The sequence below is a fragment of the Macrotis lagotis genome, chromosome 1, assembly GCF_037893015.1.
Source record: "Macrotis lagotis isolate mMagLag1 chromosome 1, bilby.v1.9.chrom.fasta, whole genome shotgun sequence".
Classification (NCBI taxonomy): Eukaryota; Metazoa; Chordata; class Mammalia; order Peramelemorphia; family Peramelidae; genus Macrotis; species Macrotis lagotis.
In genome coordinates, this window is record NC_133658.1 from 769,987,461 (window position 1) to 770,005,884 (window position 18,424).

Sequence of the window (18,424 nt, forward strand, 5' to 3'; positions counted from 1 at the left end):
CAAAGGACCTAGAATTACAACCCAGAATGTACTACCCTGAAAAATTTATCATTTACTGTGAGGGAAAAAGATGAATGTTCATCAAAATAGAGGACTTCCAATTTCCTGACACAACGACCAGAACTGAACAGACAATTCAATCAACAAATTCATGACTCCAGAGTTACATAAAAAAGATAAATGAAAAGAGGAGGGAAAAAAAAGCAAAAAAAAAATTACTCAAGACTTTCAAATTGTATACAACCTTAAAAGGTAAGTTATAACTTTCCTTTTCTTTTTTTAATTGTTTTTTGAATTTTACAATTTTTCCCACAATCTTGCTTGCCTCCCTCCACCTGCCAGAGATGACTGTCTGATAATCTTTATATTGTTTACATGCTATACTTTGATCATATCCTTAAGGAAAAAAAATAAAATATAGCAAAATTACATAATAAGTTAACGCTTTTAAAAAATTAAAGGTTGGCGCAGCTAGGTGGTGCAGTGGATAAAACATTGGCCCTGGGGTCAGGAGTACCTGGGTTTAAATCCAGTCTCAGACAATTAATTACCTAGCTGTGTGGCCTTGGGCAAGCTACTTAACCCCATTTGCCTTGCAAAAACCTAAAAATAAAATTAAAGGTTACAGTCTTTGGTCTTTATTTAAACTCCACAATTCTTTCTTTAAATACATATGGTATTCCCCATCACAGATACCCTAAAATTGTCCTTGATTTTTGCATTAATGAAATAAGAAAGTCTATTAATATTGATCATCAACCTCATATTGCTGTTAGGATGTACAGTGTTCTAGTTCTGCTCAGCTCTCTCAGCATCAGTTCATGCAAATCCTTCAAGACTTCTCTGAATTCTTATCCTTCCTAGTTTCTAATAGAGCAATAGTAGAATTTTACTTTTTTTTAGGATAATTAAAGGGTAGAATATAATTGAAGAAGATGAACCTAAAGGATATGGGTATAGTTGGGTCTCATCTGTCCATTGAAGAGGTACAAGATGGCAGCACTGTGCTTGAGACAAAAAGTCCTTAAGAAAATCAGGGGTGTTAACTTTAAATTTAAGTGTCTCATTAGCCTTTGTTTCATTTTAATTCTACTGGGCTTAGCATTTTGTCTAATGTGGGCATCATAAACTGTGAGGTCCTGAGTCAGTATCTTTGAAACTTACAATCATTTGCAAAGTTCTAAAATGAAACCTCCAGAGCCTCCCAGTACTTAAAGTCCTTTTAATCATCTTAAATTGCAAGCTTCTGAGTCAGTATCTCCCATAACATACAATCATTTGCAAAATTGTCAGGTGAGACCTTCAGAGTCTCTGAGTACTTAAGTTCTTTTAAGATTCATGCAATTAATTAGATCAGGGTTTGAATTAACCCAAGCTTCACTTAACAATGGGTTAAGTACTGTGGGTGTGGAGTTGGGGGGGGGGGGTAAAGTGGAAGAGAGAATGGGCCTTGCTTCACTTAACCTTTTTCTTGGTAGTACATGGTAGTACCTATACCCAAACTGACCATGGAATAGGGCATAAAAAACTTAGACTAATGCAGAATGGCAGAAATAATAAATATACACTTCTCAGACAGTGATGCAATAAAAAATTATAAGTACTAAAAGGTCATGGAAAGATGCACCCAGAACTAAGAGAAAATTAAATAACTTTATCCTAAATTATGGGTCAATTAAACAATCATAGAAACAATTAATAATTATATCCAAGAAAATGATAATAATGAATAATCATACTAAAATCTGCGTGATATAGCCAAGGTAGTTTTGGGGGTAACTTCATATCTCTCAATGCCAATATGAGTAAAACAGACAAAGAAGAAATCAAAGAATTGGGCATGCAACTAAAAATGTTAGGAAAAGAACAAATTAGAGTTCCCCGATTAAATACAAAATTAGAAATTCTGAAAATCAAGGGAGAGGTTAATAAAATGGAAAGTAAGAAAACCCTTGATCTCATAAACAAAACTAATAGTTTGTTTTATGAAAAAGCCAAATAAATAGACAAACCACTGTACAATCTGATTAACAAAAAGGAAGATAACCAAATTACATGTATGAAAAATGAAAAGGGTGAATTAACCACCAATGAAGAGGAAACCAGACATATTTCAGAGCTACTTTGCCAGATTATATGCCAATAAGTTAGATAACCTGAATAAATATTTACAAAAATAAAAACTGCCCAGATTAACAGAAGAGGAAATGAATTACTTGAATAAACTCATTTCAGAAAAAGAAATTGAAGCAACCATCAAAAAACTCCATTAGAAAAAGTCTCCAGGCACAGATAGATTTACAAGCAAATTCTACCAAACATTTAAGGAACAATTATTTCCTATTCTGCATAAACTAATTTTAAAAAAATAAGAGAAGAAGGAGTTCTTCTAAATTACTTTTATGACACCAACATAGTGCTGATATCTTAACTAGGAAGAAGCAAAATATGCAAAGACCAATCTCCCTAATGAATATTGATGAAAAATCTTAAGTAAAATTTTTACAATGCAGCTATAGCAAGTAATTTTTAGGATAATACACCATGATGAAACAGAATTTATACGTGCTAGTCAAGGTTGGATCAATTTTAGGAAACACTCAACATAATTACACATATCAATAGCAAAATAATCAGAAATTATATGATTTTTCAATAAATGCTGAAGAATCCTTTGATAAAATATAATATCCATTCCTATTAAAAACATTAGAAAGTTTAGGAATAAATGGAATTTTCCTTAAAACAATAAATAGTATCTATCTAAAACAATAAATATTATGTGTCATGGAAGAAACTCAGAGCATTTCCCATAATATCTGGCTTGAAACAAGGCTGTCTGTTATCACCATTATTATTCAATATAATGTTAGAAATTGTAGCTTTAGCAATAAGAGAAGAAAAAGAAATCACAGGAATCAATTGATAATGAAGAAGCATTTCACTCTTTGCAGATGATATGATGGCATACTTAGAGAACTCCTTGAAACAATTAACGAATTCAAAAGAACAGAATATAAAATAAATTCACATAAATCATCAGCATCTCTATATATGAATCAAAAAGCCCAAAAGCAAAAGATATAAAGAAACATTATATTTAAATTTAATATAGCCACATTAAATATTTGGGAATCTTCACACCAAGACAAACCCAGAAACTGTATGAACAGAATTATAAAGCACTTTTCACCCAAATAAGTTCAGATCTAAATAATGGGAAAATGTTGAATGAGTTTACCTTAAGCTAATATAATAAAATGACAATTCTACCCAAATTAAATTACTTATTCTCTGCCATACCAATCAATCTATCCAATAATTACTTTAGTGAGCTGAAAAAAATAGTAACAAAATTGATCTGAAGCAACAAATTGCAAGAATAGCATGGAAACTGAAGAAAAAATGTAAAGGCAGGTGGCCTAGTTCTACCTCATCTAAAATTTTTCATCAAAACCATCAGTCATCAAAACCACCTAGTACTTATTAAGTAATGGAGTAATGGATTAGTGATTAAGATAGGTTCAAGAGAAGCAGCAGTAAATGACTACAGCAATCTGCTATTTGACAAACCCATAGACATTAGCCTCTGGGATAAGAATTCACTATTTAACAAAAATTGATGGGAAAACTAGAAAACAGTATGGCAAAAACTATGCACTGATCCACATATCAAACCTTATACCAAAACAAGGTCAAAATGGATTCAAAATTTAGAGGTAAAGAGTGATACCCTAGATAAATTAATACTCCAAAATAAATACTCTATCCAGATCTGTGGAAAGGGGGTAAATTTATGACCAAGCAAGTACTAGATCACATTATAAACTGCAAAATGAATGATTTTGACTATATTAAATTTAAAAGGTTTTGCACAAATAAATTTAATGCTACTAAAATTAGAAGAAAAGTCCAAAACTGGGAAACAATCTTTATAATTAGGAGTTCTGCCAGAGGTCTCATTTTTAAAATACATAGAGAATTGCTTCAAATTTATGAGATCACAAATCATTTTCCAATTGATAAGTGGTCAAAGGATATAATCAGTTTTCAAATGAAGAAATTAAAACTATATATATTCACATGAGAAAATGCTCCAAATCATTATTGATTGGATAATTGCAACTTAAAACAACAATGTGGTATCATCTCATACATATTAGATTCCAAGAAATGAAAAAATGGAAAATGAACAGTACTTAAGAGGTTGTGGTAGGATTGGGATATTAATGCATTGCTGGTAGAGTTGTGAATGAATCCAACCTATCTGGAGATCAATATCTAAATATGCCTAAAGAGCAATAAATCTGTTCATACTCTTTGAACCAGCAATTACAATTCTAAGTCTTTATCTAGAATGTTCCAAAATATTCATAGAAGTTCTCTTTGTAATGGCAAAGCTTTGGAAATGGAAGGGATATTCATCAATTGGGGAATGACTAAACAAGTTATGAAACATGAATAAAATATAATTGTTCCATAAGAAACCATAAATTGTCATCCTTGAGAGAAACATGGAATGAGTAATAGGATCTGATGCTAAGCAAAGGGAGCAGAACCAAGAGAACAAGCTAAACATCATCAACCGCATTGTGAGTTGCACAACCTTCATGGAAGCTGCAACTCTCAGCAATTCAGAGAACTAGGAGAACTGATTAGACAGGCAATAGACCATGTTATCCCCACCAAAAGCAAGAAAAAGAAATCAAAACAAAACACACACACACACACACACACACACACACAGAGAGAGAGAGAGAGAGAGAGAGAGAGAGAGAGAGAGAAATAACCCTTTAGAATCTGACAAACACTTTTTATAAAAAAGTATCTCTTTTGTATCTCTTTCCTTTAATACTAATTCTACATACCTAAAATAACTGATCTGTAGACATTTTTATCGATGCTAACCTGACCATTCATCCCTGAGGGGAGGGAAGTGGGAAGAAAGGATGGATAGAAATTTTGTAACTTAAAAATATATAGGTGCATATGGATGAAAATTTAAAAAATAACTTAAAAAAAGATATCTGTGAAGGACTTCAAAAAAAGTTTGTCTCCCAGAAAATAGGAGAAGCATGGAACAATGTAGGAAGTAGTCCAGTGCAGGAACAGAGACCAACATTTCTGGGTGACCAGTGAGTGCAGCATGAATCTATGATCAAGGCCTCTGAGTCCCAGTTCATCAGATCAAAAAGGCACAGTGGGTCAGTTGGAGAGCTTCAACAAAGGAACCCCAGGCCCATCTGCAGTGAGTGAAATTGTACTGATTATCCTAGAGCAGTGAAAAAATTGATAGAGTTCCCAGTGATTTGTGAGCAAAACCCCAACCCCAAAATCTTGGTGACCCAGTAGCAGAACTCAAAATGAGTAAGAATAGTCAGAGAAAAGCCATTATGAGATAAAACTACTATGCCTATAATTAAGTTCATAGCATCATTTCACTAGAAAATGGTAGAAAAAAATTACATGTGAAGCTCCAGAGAGGAATATGAATTCATGCCCATCATTCCCCCAAAATAAAACCTCTTGAAAGAGTTAAAGAAGGATTTTTAAAAATCAAGTAGAAAAATTGAAGAAATGAAAGAGGAAGTCAACATTCTTCCAAAGAAAGGACAAATTTTGACTGAAGAAAGCAACTCCTTTCAAAATATATTTCACAAAAGGAAGAGAAAAGAAAATAGGATTGAGAAAAGGAAAAAAAGTTTTTCCTTCAAAAATACAATAAAGAAAATAGAAAAAAAATACATTGCCTTTTAAAAATAGAATTCCCCAAATGAAAAAGAAAATGCAAAAACCGATTTTGGAAAATAATTCCTTGAAAAATAGAATTGTCCAAGAAGAAGCTAATGAATCCATGAGATGTCAAAAATCAGTCAAGTCAACTCTGGGACAACTGTTATGGACAGTGCTATCTATATCCAGAGGGAAAAATAAAGCAAAAAACACAGAATCTAAATCTAAATTAATACTATATTCACTTTTTAAAAACATCTCTTTTTATATGCTAGCCCATTCTTCTCTTTCTTTTCCCTTAGTCCTAATTCCTCAAACAGAAAATGACTACTAACAAAAACAAAAAAATTAAATCTTACTCTCATCAACTTTGACTTAAAGAGGTAATAATACCATATTACTCCACGTATAAGACACCTCAATTTTGCATCCCAAAATTTGAAAAAAATGTGTTATATAAAGTTATTGAATTCAAGTTTTATTCATTATAAAAAGATGAAGAGAATTTTAAGAAAACTATATATTGTACACCTCTGGAGAAAACTGAATGGGGATAGAAAGGAATAAGCATTTTTTCTCAGGGGTACATGACACCTACACAAAAATTGACCACATATTGAGGGATAAAAATCTTATAATCAAATGCAGAAAGGCAATAATTTTAAATCCATTTTTCATATCATCATGCAGCAAAAATCAAATGTAATAAATTACTATAGAAATAGAGAGTAAAATTAACTGGAAACAAATTGATATATTTAGAAAGAATATACTGGTAACAAATGTGAGACAATGAATGCAAAAACAAGTGCAAAAAAATTAGGAAATGCAAGTTAAAATAATCTACAACCACTGTATAAGATGCTCCCAGTTTTTAGACTCTAAATTATTTGAAAAAGGGTGCATCTTATACATGGGGAAATTCAGTAAATACATTCATTTGAGATGAGAAATTTATCTCACCATATAAGTAATTATGATGGGAAAAGGGGATTTGAAAGGAGGGGGTAATGGAAAGGCAGATTTGAGGCAGGTGGTAGATAAAATAAAAACCCTGTTGAAGAAGGATAAAATAAAAGGAAAAAGAAAAGCAAAAATGGAGGGAAGATGGGATGAAAGGTAATAGGTAGTAAATAATAATAATTATAGCTGTTAATGTTATTGGGAAAAACTCTCAGATGGAATATAAGCAGATAACCGAGTATATATTAAAACACAGAGTCCTACAATATGTTGTTTTCAGATAACACATTTGAAGCAGAGAGATACATGCAGAATAAAGACAAAAGGCTAGCACAGAATATGTTATGCTTCAATTGAAATGATACCTGACAATCTAGGTAAAAAGATATTTACCAAAAATGTATTTTTCTTATTAGTAGAAGAGGAAATAGAAGACTAAAATAATTCCATTTCAGAAAAATAAATTGAATAAACCAAATTAGGCTGCCAAAGAAAAAAATTCTCTAGGGCAAAGTGAGTTTAAAAATGAATACTACCAAATATTTAAAGAACAATTAATTCTGAATCTATAGAAACTATTTGGAAAAATAGGCAATGAAGGAGTTCTGTCAACTTCCACTTATAACGTCAATATGGTGCTGATACATAAAGTAGGAAAAGTCAAAATAGAGAAATAAAAATATAAATTAATTTATCTAATGGATATTAACAAAGATATTAAAGGAAGTTATCACCAGTGTATTCATGCAGGATTTATAGTAGGATTCTAGTGATGCTCAATATTTTGAAAGCAATTGACATAATGATCATATCAATAAAAAACTAAGAGAAATTATAAGAATATCTTGTTAGGTGCAGGAAGAATCTTGGACAATGTACAGCAACTATTGCCTTTAAGAACTTTACAGAACATAGGAATAAAGGGAGTATTAGTTAAAACAAGGAGTAGCATCTATCTAAAAACATCAGAAGCATTTTATCTAATGACTATAATTTAGAAACATTTCCAATCAGAACAGTGGGAAAAACAGGGATGTTCATTATCAACACTTTTACTCAATATTGTATCAGAAATATTAACTTTAGCAATAAGAAAAGAACAAGACATTGAAGTAACTAATATAGACAATGACATAAGACTCTCACTCTTAGGACATGATATAATGGTCCTAGAAAATCAAGTCAGAGACCAATAATTAACAACTTTAGCAAACTTGGAGGATATAAAATAAATTTGCATTAATCATCAGCATTTTTATATATGAATATTAAACACAGGAGTGAGATAGAAACAATTTAAAGTAACTGCAGACAAAATGAAACACTTTGGAGTCAGTCTTCTATGACAAACAAACTAAATCAAAACAATTAAAAATACTTTTCACAAAAATAATATCAGACTTAAATAATTGTGGTTATATCAACTTTGCATGTTAAGGTAGAACAAATTTAATAAAAATGACAATTTTATGTAACTTAAATTTCTCATTCAATGTCATACCAATTAAACTAAGAAAAATTATCCTACAGAACTAAGAAAAAGTTAACAAATTTCCCCTGGAGGAACAATTGATCAAGAACAAGAAGGATATTAATGAAAAGAAAAACACAAAGGAAAGTGAACTAGCAGTAACTATATGTAAAATTATATTGTAAAGCCATAGTCATCTAATCTCTTTAGTATTGCCTAAGAACTAGAGTAATCAATCATTGGGATAGAATAATTGACACAAAAGAGGCAGACATAAATGATTACAGTAGTCTATTGTTTGAAAAACTGAACGATTACAGGTTTTGTTCTAATAATTTGAGACTGTTATAAAAACAAGAAAATAATGTTCCAGAAACTTGGCATAGTATCATATCTCATATCCTTTATTTAAATATAGTTGAAATGGGTGAAGTATTTACATATTATAAGTGATGCCATAGGCTAGTTAAGAGAAAAAGTAATAGTTTATCTGTTAGATCAATGGAAAAAAATGACAAATTTATCATGAAAATGAGATAGTAAAATTATAAAAAACAAAATGGATATATTTGATGACATTAAATTAAGATGTTTTTGAAGAAATAAACCATGATAAAGGTATGCAATAAGTTGGAAAACAATTTTTTAGAGCTAGAATTTTAGATAAAGGTCTCATTTTTAAAATATGGGGAGAATTGGGTAGAATTTACTTTCTTTTTTAAAATATTTTTTAAATATTTATATTCATTTTTATTTTTAGGGTTTTTTTTAGATTTTTTTTCAAGGCAGTGGGGTTAAGTGGCTTGCCCAAGGCTACACAGCTAGGTAATTAGGTTGGATTTGAACCCAAGATACTCCTGAGTCCAAGGAGGGTGCTTTATCCACTATACCACCTAGCTGCCCCCTATTTTGTTGACCTTTTGGACTGCTTTTTCAATTTTACAAAAAACTTATTTTTAAGATATGATTTTATTATTTTATTTGATATGATTTATTTTTTTTTGTAATTACTTCACCAAGTTGTTGACTTGGTTTTCATGCTTTCCCCATAACACCTTCATTTCTCTTTCCAATTTTTCCTCTACCTCCCTTACTTGATCATCAACATATTTTTGAGAACTTCCAAAGCCTGAGACAAATTTATAATTTTCTTGGAAGCTTTGGATATAGAACCTCTGACTTTGTTATTTTTGGAGTGTTTATTTTATCCTCCAAAGGACCAAAGTAATTGTCAGTGGTTGGATATTATTTTCATTCTGCTGTTTGCTCTTTCCCCCAGTCTATGACCTTGATTTTAACTCTTTTTTTATGGTGGGACTCTACTTCCAGGATAGAGGATCTTTTGTGGGTTTTTGCAGTTGTTTTCTGGGATCCCCCCCGCCAGGGACTTCAATTCCTCCAAGGTCAGATGAGAAGCTCTGACTGCTCTCCTGGCCTATGTTCTGCTCTTTGGATGATCACAAGCCCTCCTTTCTGCCCTTGAACCATGATAGTGCCTACTCCATTATGGCAGTAAAGCTCCTTTTCCTGAGCCTTGGATCCCAGCCCAAAACTGTATCTGAGTATGGACAAATCTGCCTAAGGAATAGCAAAGAAACCTCTAAAATTTCCCTGACACCTTAACCCTCCATACCCTGAAAACTATGGATGCCATTGCCCAGTGACTCCCTGATGGGTGGCTACCAATGCTCCTGGTCTCCTAGGGCTTGTTCTGAACTGAACTTTGCACTGGATAGGGTTCCCCTCTCACTCTGGCTCAGCAGTTTCCCTCCTGACTTTCTAAGTTGTCCCTGGCAATCCCTGGGCCAAGAGATCTAGAAACTGCCATCATTTTCATGAACCCAGGCACCCTCCAGGTACCTTCACTGTTCCTAGATGGTTGGAGTTAGTTTACTCTGGTTGCCATGGGACTGCAGTGCAGGCCCTTTCTAACCCTTGTTAGGTAACAAACTCTTCCAAGTTACAGATGTAGAAATTAAATCTACCAAGACTCTAATGAAAAAAATGCTCTAAATCATTATTGATTAGAGAAGTGAAAATTAAAACAGCTCTGATGTGTCACTTTCCACCTATCAGATTGTCCAACATGACCAAAAATGCAGGATGAAGGAAAACTAGTACGCTAATATATTGTTGATGAAGTTGTGGTTGTGAAATGACTCAACCATTCTACAGAGCAATTTGCAACTAGGCCCAAAGGGCAAAAAAACTATACATAACTTTTTAAATATCAGTACAACTATATATCTATATCAGAAAGATATCATAAAAGGAGAGAAATGACCCAAATGTACAAAAATATTCATATCAGTATTTAATGAAAAAGAATTGCAAATTGAAGGGATACTCATCAACTGGGGAATGACTAAACAAATTATGATATAAGAATGTGAAGAAATTATGAGAAGGTAAACTTCAGAGAAACCTGGAAGACTTACATGAACTAATTCTAAATGAAGTCAGCAGCACCAAGTGAAAATTGTACACAATAATAACAATATTGTGCCATTATCTAATATTATCAACTTAGCTCTTCTCAACATAATAACCATCAAAGCAACTGAGGTGCCATACCTCAGTCCTGGCTTAACATGTTAGTAGCACAGAAAATCATATTTAAGGCTTAAATCCCAAGAACAGGAGGGAAATTGATGGCTCTGGAATCTAGACAACAACAGGGGTAAATAAGTCTGGAACCCAGAGGATATTTGGCAAGCTAACAATACCTGAAGTATCAGTGCATAAAACTAGTGAAAAGTTCATGGCCCCAGAACTAAAAAAAATTGTTACAGTACTCCTTGTTCCCCAAAAGCAGAGTTCAACTTTCAAAAGTCAGTAAGAAGCAAAAAAGGATTCTGACTATAGAAATCTGCTATGGTGAAAGTGAAGCTCAAAAGAGAAACTCAGAAAAGGACAGCAATGTCAAAATTACTATTTACAGAACCTTAAAAGGGACTACGAATTGGTCCAAGTCCAAAAAGCTTTCTTGAAAGTGCTCAAAAAGGATTTTAAAAGTGAAATGAGAGGTAAAAATAAGAAAAATAATGGAGAGATATGCAAGAGAGAATTAACATTTTGGAAAAAGAAGCACAAAAATTTCCTGAAGAAAATAATTACTTAAAAATGCAATTTGTCAAATACACACACACACACACACACACACACACACACACACACACACACATACACACACACATACACATAAAGAATACTTTAAAAAGGTGAATTTGGGCATGGCTAGGTGGTACAGTAGATAGAGTACAAGCTCTGGAGTAAGGAGAACATGAGCTCAAATTCAGCCCCAGACACTAAATAATTTCTTAGCTAGGTGACCATGGGGAAGTCACTTAACCCCAATGCCTTGTGAAAATTGAAGGAAAAACAGTAGAAATTGACAAAGGAAAAGGAAGCACATAAGTTAACTTAAAAATAATTTCTTTAAAATTCTAATTGGGAAAGTGAATGCTAATGACCCTATGAGACATCAAGAAACAGTCAAACACAATGAAAAGAAAAAAATAGAACAACTGACCTAGAAAATAGATTCAGAAGAAATAATTTAATAATTGTTGTTCTACAGAAATGCTATAAAAGGGGGCATGCACACCATTGAAATATAATCTGAAATCCTGGAACCAAAAACATAATCATTGAAAGAATCCATCAATTACTTCCTAAAAGACATCACAAAATGAAAACTCCAAGGAAATCTATAGTCAAATTGCAGAATTTTCAGGACTAGGAGAAAATACTGCAGGTAGCCAGAAAGAAACAATTCATAAACCAAAGAACCATAGTCAAGATTGCCCAGAACAGGGACAGCTCAGTAGCACAGTGAATAAAGCACAGCCCTGGATTCAGGAGGACATGAGATCAAATTCAGCCTCAAGACACTTAGTAATTTCCAGCTGTGTGGCCCTGGACAAGTTATTTAATCCCATTTCCTTGAAAAAAATAAACAAACAATAAAAAAGATTGCATAGGACCTATCAGGTCCTATATTAAAGCATCTCAGGGTTTGAAAATGGAAATTTTTTGAAGCCATAGGTGTTTGGAATTCAAGCAAGAATCAGCTACCTAACTTAAAGGAGCATAATTATTCAGGGAAAAGATGAAATTTATATAAAATAGGGGCCTTTATAACATTCTTGAGGGAAAAGACAGCTGAACAGGAAATTAAATGTCCAAATATGAAAATCAAGAGAAGTATGAAAAAGGAAGCAAAAAAGAAAAAGGGAAAGAGTCATGTTATTTATAAGGATAAAATATTTACATACCTACACAGGAAAATCATATTTTCAATTCTTTAGGACTGTATCCTTATTGGGGCAGTTAGAATGAATATAGTTACATAAAGGGTGTGAGGGCAAACATTCACTTTGATGAGATAATAAAAAATAATGTGGTTAAAAAAAGGTTTGCAGAAGAAGAAAGGGGAAAACAGAATAGAAGGAAAACTTGAAAATAACATGAAAAGGTACCAAAGAACTATCGCAGGACATGGAATGTATACTGTTTGAACAAGTGTCCCACTGTAATTAGCTCAGAAAAGGAAAGACAGACACATTCATTTAGGCATAGAAATTCATTTTATACTATGGGGAAGTAGAATGGAAAAAAGGAAAAGTAAAAGAGGGTTGGATAGAAGGTAGGATATAAGTAGGAAGGGAAAAGGGAAAAGGAATGGGGGGGCAATAAAAGGTTGGTCATATTGAGGGAAGATATAAGCAGAAGCAAAACACTGGTAAGATTGGACTGGGTGAAAAGAGATAAAATTATAAAAGGGAAAATAGGATGGAGAAAAATACACAGTTAGTTAACATAATTGTTTATGTGAATGGGCTACACTCCCCATAAAATGGAAGCAGATGGAAGAGTGAATTAACCTTCAATATGCTGCCTAAAGAAAGACATTTCAAGCAGAGAGGGATTCAAAGAGTAAAGGCAAAAATCTTCAGCAGAAACAGTAGAGGACACAATCCTGATCTCAAAGTAATAGCAAAAAAAAAAAAAAAAAAAAGAAAAAAGAAAAAACAAAACAAAAATATTTGATTGAAAGAGATAAGGATGGAAACTACATCTTGATAAAAAAGTACCATGGATAATGATGCAATATCAGTATTAAACACATACATATCAAATGGTATATTATCCAAGTTCTTAAAGAATATATTGTCAGTTACTGGAAGAAATAGGCAGTAAAAGTATACGAGTGGGGAACCTCTAGTCTTTGTTCATAGAACTATAAAAAAATCTAACCACAAATTGAAAAAGAAAGAAGTTAAGGAGGTGAATATAATTTTAGAAAAGTTATATATATTAGCCATCTGGAGAAAATCAAATGGAGATTAAAAAAATTTTCTCACAGTAAATGACAGGTATATGAAAAAGACCATAAAGTAAGGCTAAAATCTTCAAAATCAAATGCAGAAAGATAGAAATAATAAAAAAAAAACATCCTTTTTATACCATGATACAATAAAATATTATGTGCAAAAAAAACAAAAAAGAAAGGCCAAAAATTTTAGTAAAAGCAAAATAATCTAAATAATCTTAAGAACTATTCAATCAAAAAACAAATCACAGAAATAATCAATAATTTCATCCAAGAGAATGATAGTAATGAGACAACATGACAAAATTTGTGGGATTCAAACAGAACACTTCTGAAGGGAAGTTTTATATCTCTAACAGTTTGCATGAATTAAATAGAGAAAGAGTTAATCCATAATTTGGGTAAACAGCTAAAAACATTAGAAAAAGAATAAATTAAAATCCCCAAATAAATCTAAACTACAAATTTGAGAACATTATAGGATAAATTTATAAAATTGAAATTAGAAAAACTATTAAACAAATATATAAAACTAGGAGCTGGTTTTATGGGGAAAGCACAATAAAATACATATACTTTTAATTAATTGAATTTAAGGGGGTATAGCCAAGAGAGAAGAGTAAATGCCCACGGTCTCACCTGAGTTTTCTCCTCATCATTAAAATACCTTTAAATAATGACTCTAACCTAGAAAAATGTCCAGTAAAACAATCTCCCATCCCAAGACAACTTGGAAGATCGTTGGGGAAGTTTCTCACCAGGTGAGAGAGGAGCACAGATCAACAAGAGCACCAAAGCAAACTGCCCCCAGACATCTAGGAACAGGAAGCAATGCAACTGGGTCAGTGGAAGCAGTGATGTTTCCAGACCTCTCAGTCCAGTGATTGCCAAGGATAACTTGGAAGGTCAGCAGCACAGCTCTGCTACACCAATGTAAGATTGGAGCATCATCCAGCCTCAGCAGCACAGACCCAGCCCCAGTATTCCAGGAATAGGATTTGGAACCATTGAATTAGTAGTCATAGCATCTTCCAGAATTCTCTGCTAAATTATGGTAAGGGGGGGGTCAGGGGGAGATTTCAAGGGTCTCTTTTGTATTCCTGAGGCAAGATAGTTTTGCTTTGCCCTTACTCGGATGTGAATTGCAGTCTGGGGTCCCAGTGCCAGGAAGAGCAATAGAAGCACAGCAGAGCTCTCTGTCTAAACTGAATAGGAACTTTCCTCACACATCCAAGGCTGAAAGGACTGTGGTACCTCACAGACCAGAGCAGAGGGCACAAGAATAGTCATAGCCTTTCATAAGAACTTGGAAGCAATGAAAACTTGGTCCTTAGAAGGGTTCCTGAATATATTAACAAAATCCTTCAAAAGTTTGAGCCTGTGTCAATCACTCCAGATGCAGAACCCCATCTGAACAAAGTGGAAAAATCAAGTCATAGGCTGGGGTAATTAGTAAGCAATAGAAATAAAAAAAATCCAGCTCTAGACAGTTGCTATGATCAAGTGTTAAGTCTAAACATACACTCATAAGAAGACAACAAAGTCATATTTTCAACATCTAAATTTTCAAAGAAAAATATGAATTGGATTCAGCCTATAAAAGATCCAAGTAGAATTTTGAAAATAAAGTAATAGAGGTAGAGAAAAAATTTGGAATAGAAATGATAGAGATACAAGAAAATCATTAATAGAGTCAACACCTTGGTGAAGGAGATATTATTTGATTTGTTTGCTTGTTTATTCACTCATTCATTCATTCATTCATTCATTTGTTTGTTTATTCATTTTTCAATCCATCCATCCATCCATCTATCCATCCATCCATCCATCCATCCATCCATCCATCCATCCATCCATCCATCCATCCACTCATTCATTCATTCATTTATTTATTTAGCAAGGCAATGAGATTAAGTAACTAACCCAAGGTAATTATTAAGTGTCTGACTGGATTTGAACTCATATCCTCCTGACTCCAGGGCACCACTTAGCTGCCCTATAAAGGGGATATTAAGAAAAACTGAAGAAATAAATTAATTTAAGAAGAGAAAAAAACAAAAATTACCAGAATCATAAAGAAAAAGGGTAAATTCACAACCAAAGGATAAAGAAATGGAAGTAATAATTAGGAAATATTTTATTAAACTGCATTCCAAGAAATCTTAACATCTAAGTGAAATGGATGAACATATACAAAAATATAAATTGCCTGGAATAGCAGAAAGTAAGATAAAATATACAAATGTCCCCACTTTATTAAAGGACATTGAACAAGCCATTAATGAACTGCCTAAAATTTTCTAGACCATGATAAATCTACAAAATAAGGTCTATATGGGTTTCAAAATTTATTTCCAAAAAAGGCTGCTATCATGAGCTAATAAGAAGAGCAAGGAATAGAAGATACCTATAAGATCTATGGAGAAAGGAATAATTTATGAACAAAGAGAGATGGAGAATATGATGTAATGTGAAATGGATGGTATTGATTATATTAAATTAAGAAAAAATTTTTGTACAAAAAAAGCAATTCAACCAAGATTAGAGGGAAAAACAGAAACCTCGGGAAGATGTTTTATAACCAATGTTTCTTATAAAGAACTCCTTTCTAAATTATATGGAGAATTGAGTCCAATTTTTACAAATGCAAGTCATTCCTCATTTGATAGATCATCAAAGGAGATGAACAGGTATTTTTTCAGATTAGGAAATTAAAGCTATATATAGTCATATGAAAAAATGATCAAAATCACTTTTGATTAGAGAAATGTAAATTGAAACAGTTCTGAAGTACCATCTGAAACCACACTGTCTAATATGTCAGAAAAGAAGAATGATACATTATGGTGAAGATGTGTGAAAATTGGAACATGTTCATCACCACTGCAATATTGAATTGATTCAATCTGTGTGGAGAGCAATTTGGAACAACAGCCAAGGAGCTGTAACACTGCATGAATTCATTGATACATGAATAACACAATGTGATCTATATTTTAAAGAGATCTTAAGAAATGGAAAAGTAATCAAATCATTTGATGAAAATATTTGAAAACTTAGGGAGTGCACATCGATTGGAGCATTGCTAAGCAAGTTGCAATATGTGAATATAATGGAATGCTACTATTTATAAGAGTGAAGGTAGACCAGAAAAACTGGGATAGTCTTACATGAATTTATGCAGAGTGAAGTGAGCAGAACCAGGAGAATTGTGTGATGAGAAACTAGGATAAACTTAGCTCTTTTCAGTAATACAATGATACAAAACAATTCCAAAAGACTTTTGTTGGATATGCCATTCATTAACTAATGTAGAGATGAGTTTAACATGCTTGTACATGTATAACCTATAACATATTGTTTATTTTCTTGGAGTATAAGGATGGGAGGGAGAAAGGAAGGGGGAAAATTTTTGAAGTCAATATTTTAGAAAATGACTGATGAAAATTATTTTGGGGTTTTTTAGGTTTTGTTTTGTTTTGTTTTGTTTTTTTGCAAGACAAATGGTGTTAAGTGGCTTGCCCAAGGCCACACAACTAGGTAATTATTCAGTGTCTGAGACCAGATTTGAACCCAGGTACTCCTGACTCCAGGGCCAGTGCTTTATCCACTGCGCCACCTAGCCACCCCTGAAAATTATTTCTGCAGGTAACTAGTAAAAATAAAATACTATTAAGTGGAACAAAGAGAAAAATAAAAATAAAATTGCAAATTGAGAAAAAAAGTAATTTAATCTAACTTCTTATTTGATATATTCAAATATGTGCCTATTTAGATTTGCACATATATGTATTCACCTATATTATAGCAAGCTATCTTTCTTTCTATATTATTCTATCCTTTATCAATTTATATCTATAGCAAGAAAGAGGCAAAAAAATATCAACCCTAGAGTCATGATGATTCTTCTTTTTTGAATTCAAATCTCCCTTTAGACATAATATGTGACCATGGTCAAATCATTTAACCTTAATTGTCTCAGTTTCCCCACCTTTAAAATGAACTTGGAAAGAAATGTCAAACCATTATTAAATCTTTGCCAAGAAAAGCCCAAATGAAAAATAGCCATCTTATGTATTACATAATTTTGCTTTCCCTTAGGGATAATTTTTTTCCTCTCAACACTTTCAATTTTGATATATGTATTTCAGGGAAACAAATGTAAATATTATCTGACTGCCGTCTGTTGGGGATGGAAGGAAAGAGGGGAAAAAAATTGTAAAATTCAAAATCTTGAAAAAAATGTTTAGTAGAAACTACTATTGTATATAATTGGAAAACAAATAAATTATTAATTTAAAAAACTCAAATGAAGTCAGAGAGAATCTAAACTTTCTGAAACTACGGAATTATGTGTGTGAATATGTGTTATATATAGTATGTATATTTAGATACATATGCATATATATATAAAGATATCTATACTTGTTAATATATATATATGAGTTATGTAGATATGTGTGGATAGAGACATATATACATATTCATACATACACACACATCTAAAAATGTATACCTTTATCTATATCTATCTCTCCTTCAATTTTGACTTTTCTTTGGTACCTTCCCCCAATAGATATTAAAAAAAATTTAAAAGAAATATAAAAAACTGACCTATACATTAAGAATACTATTTTATAATTTCACTTAATGTGTTAGTTTGTTTGTGATTGCCTCTGTCCCCATTCAGAACAGTGGACGGCATCCTTTGTGAATTCTTTTCTGGCAACAAACTTGATGATTATAATTATACAGATTTGAATATTATTTTAAGGGAGGGATTTCCATTTATGCTATTTTCATCATGAATATTACATCTCATTTATATTTAAACTTATTGGCACGAATTCTTATTTTTCATATCATCCTATTATTGCATAATTTCACACTTTTCTATATTTTTCATATGCATAATTTTTAAT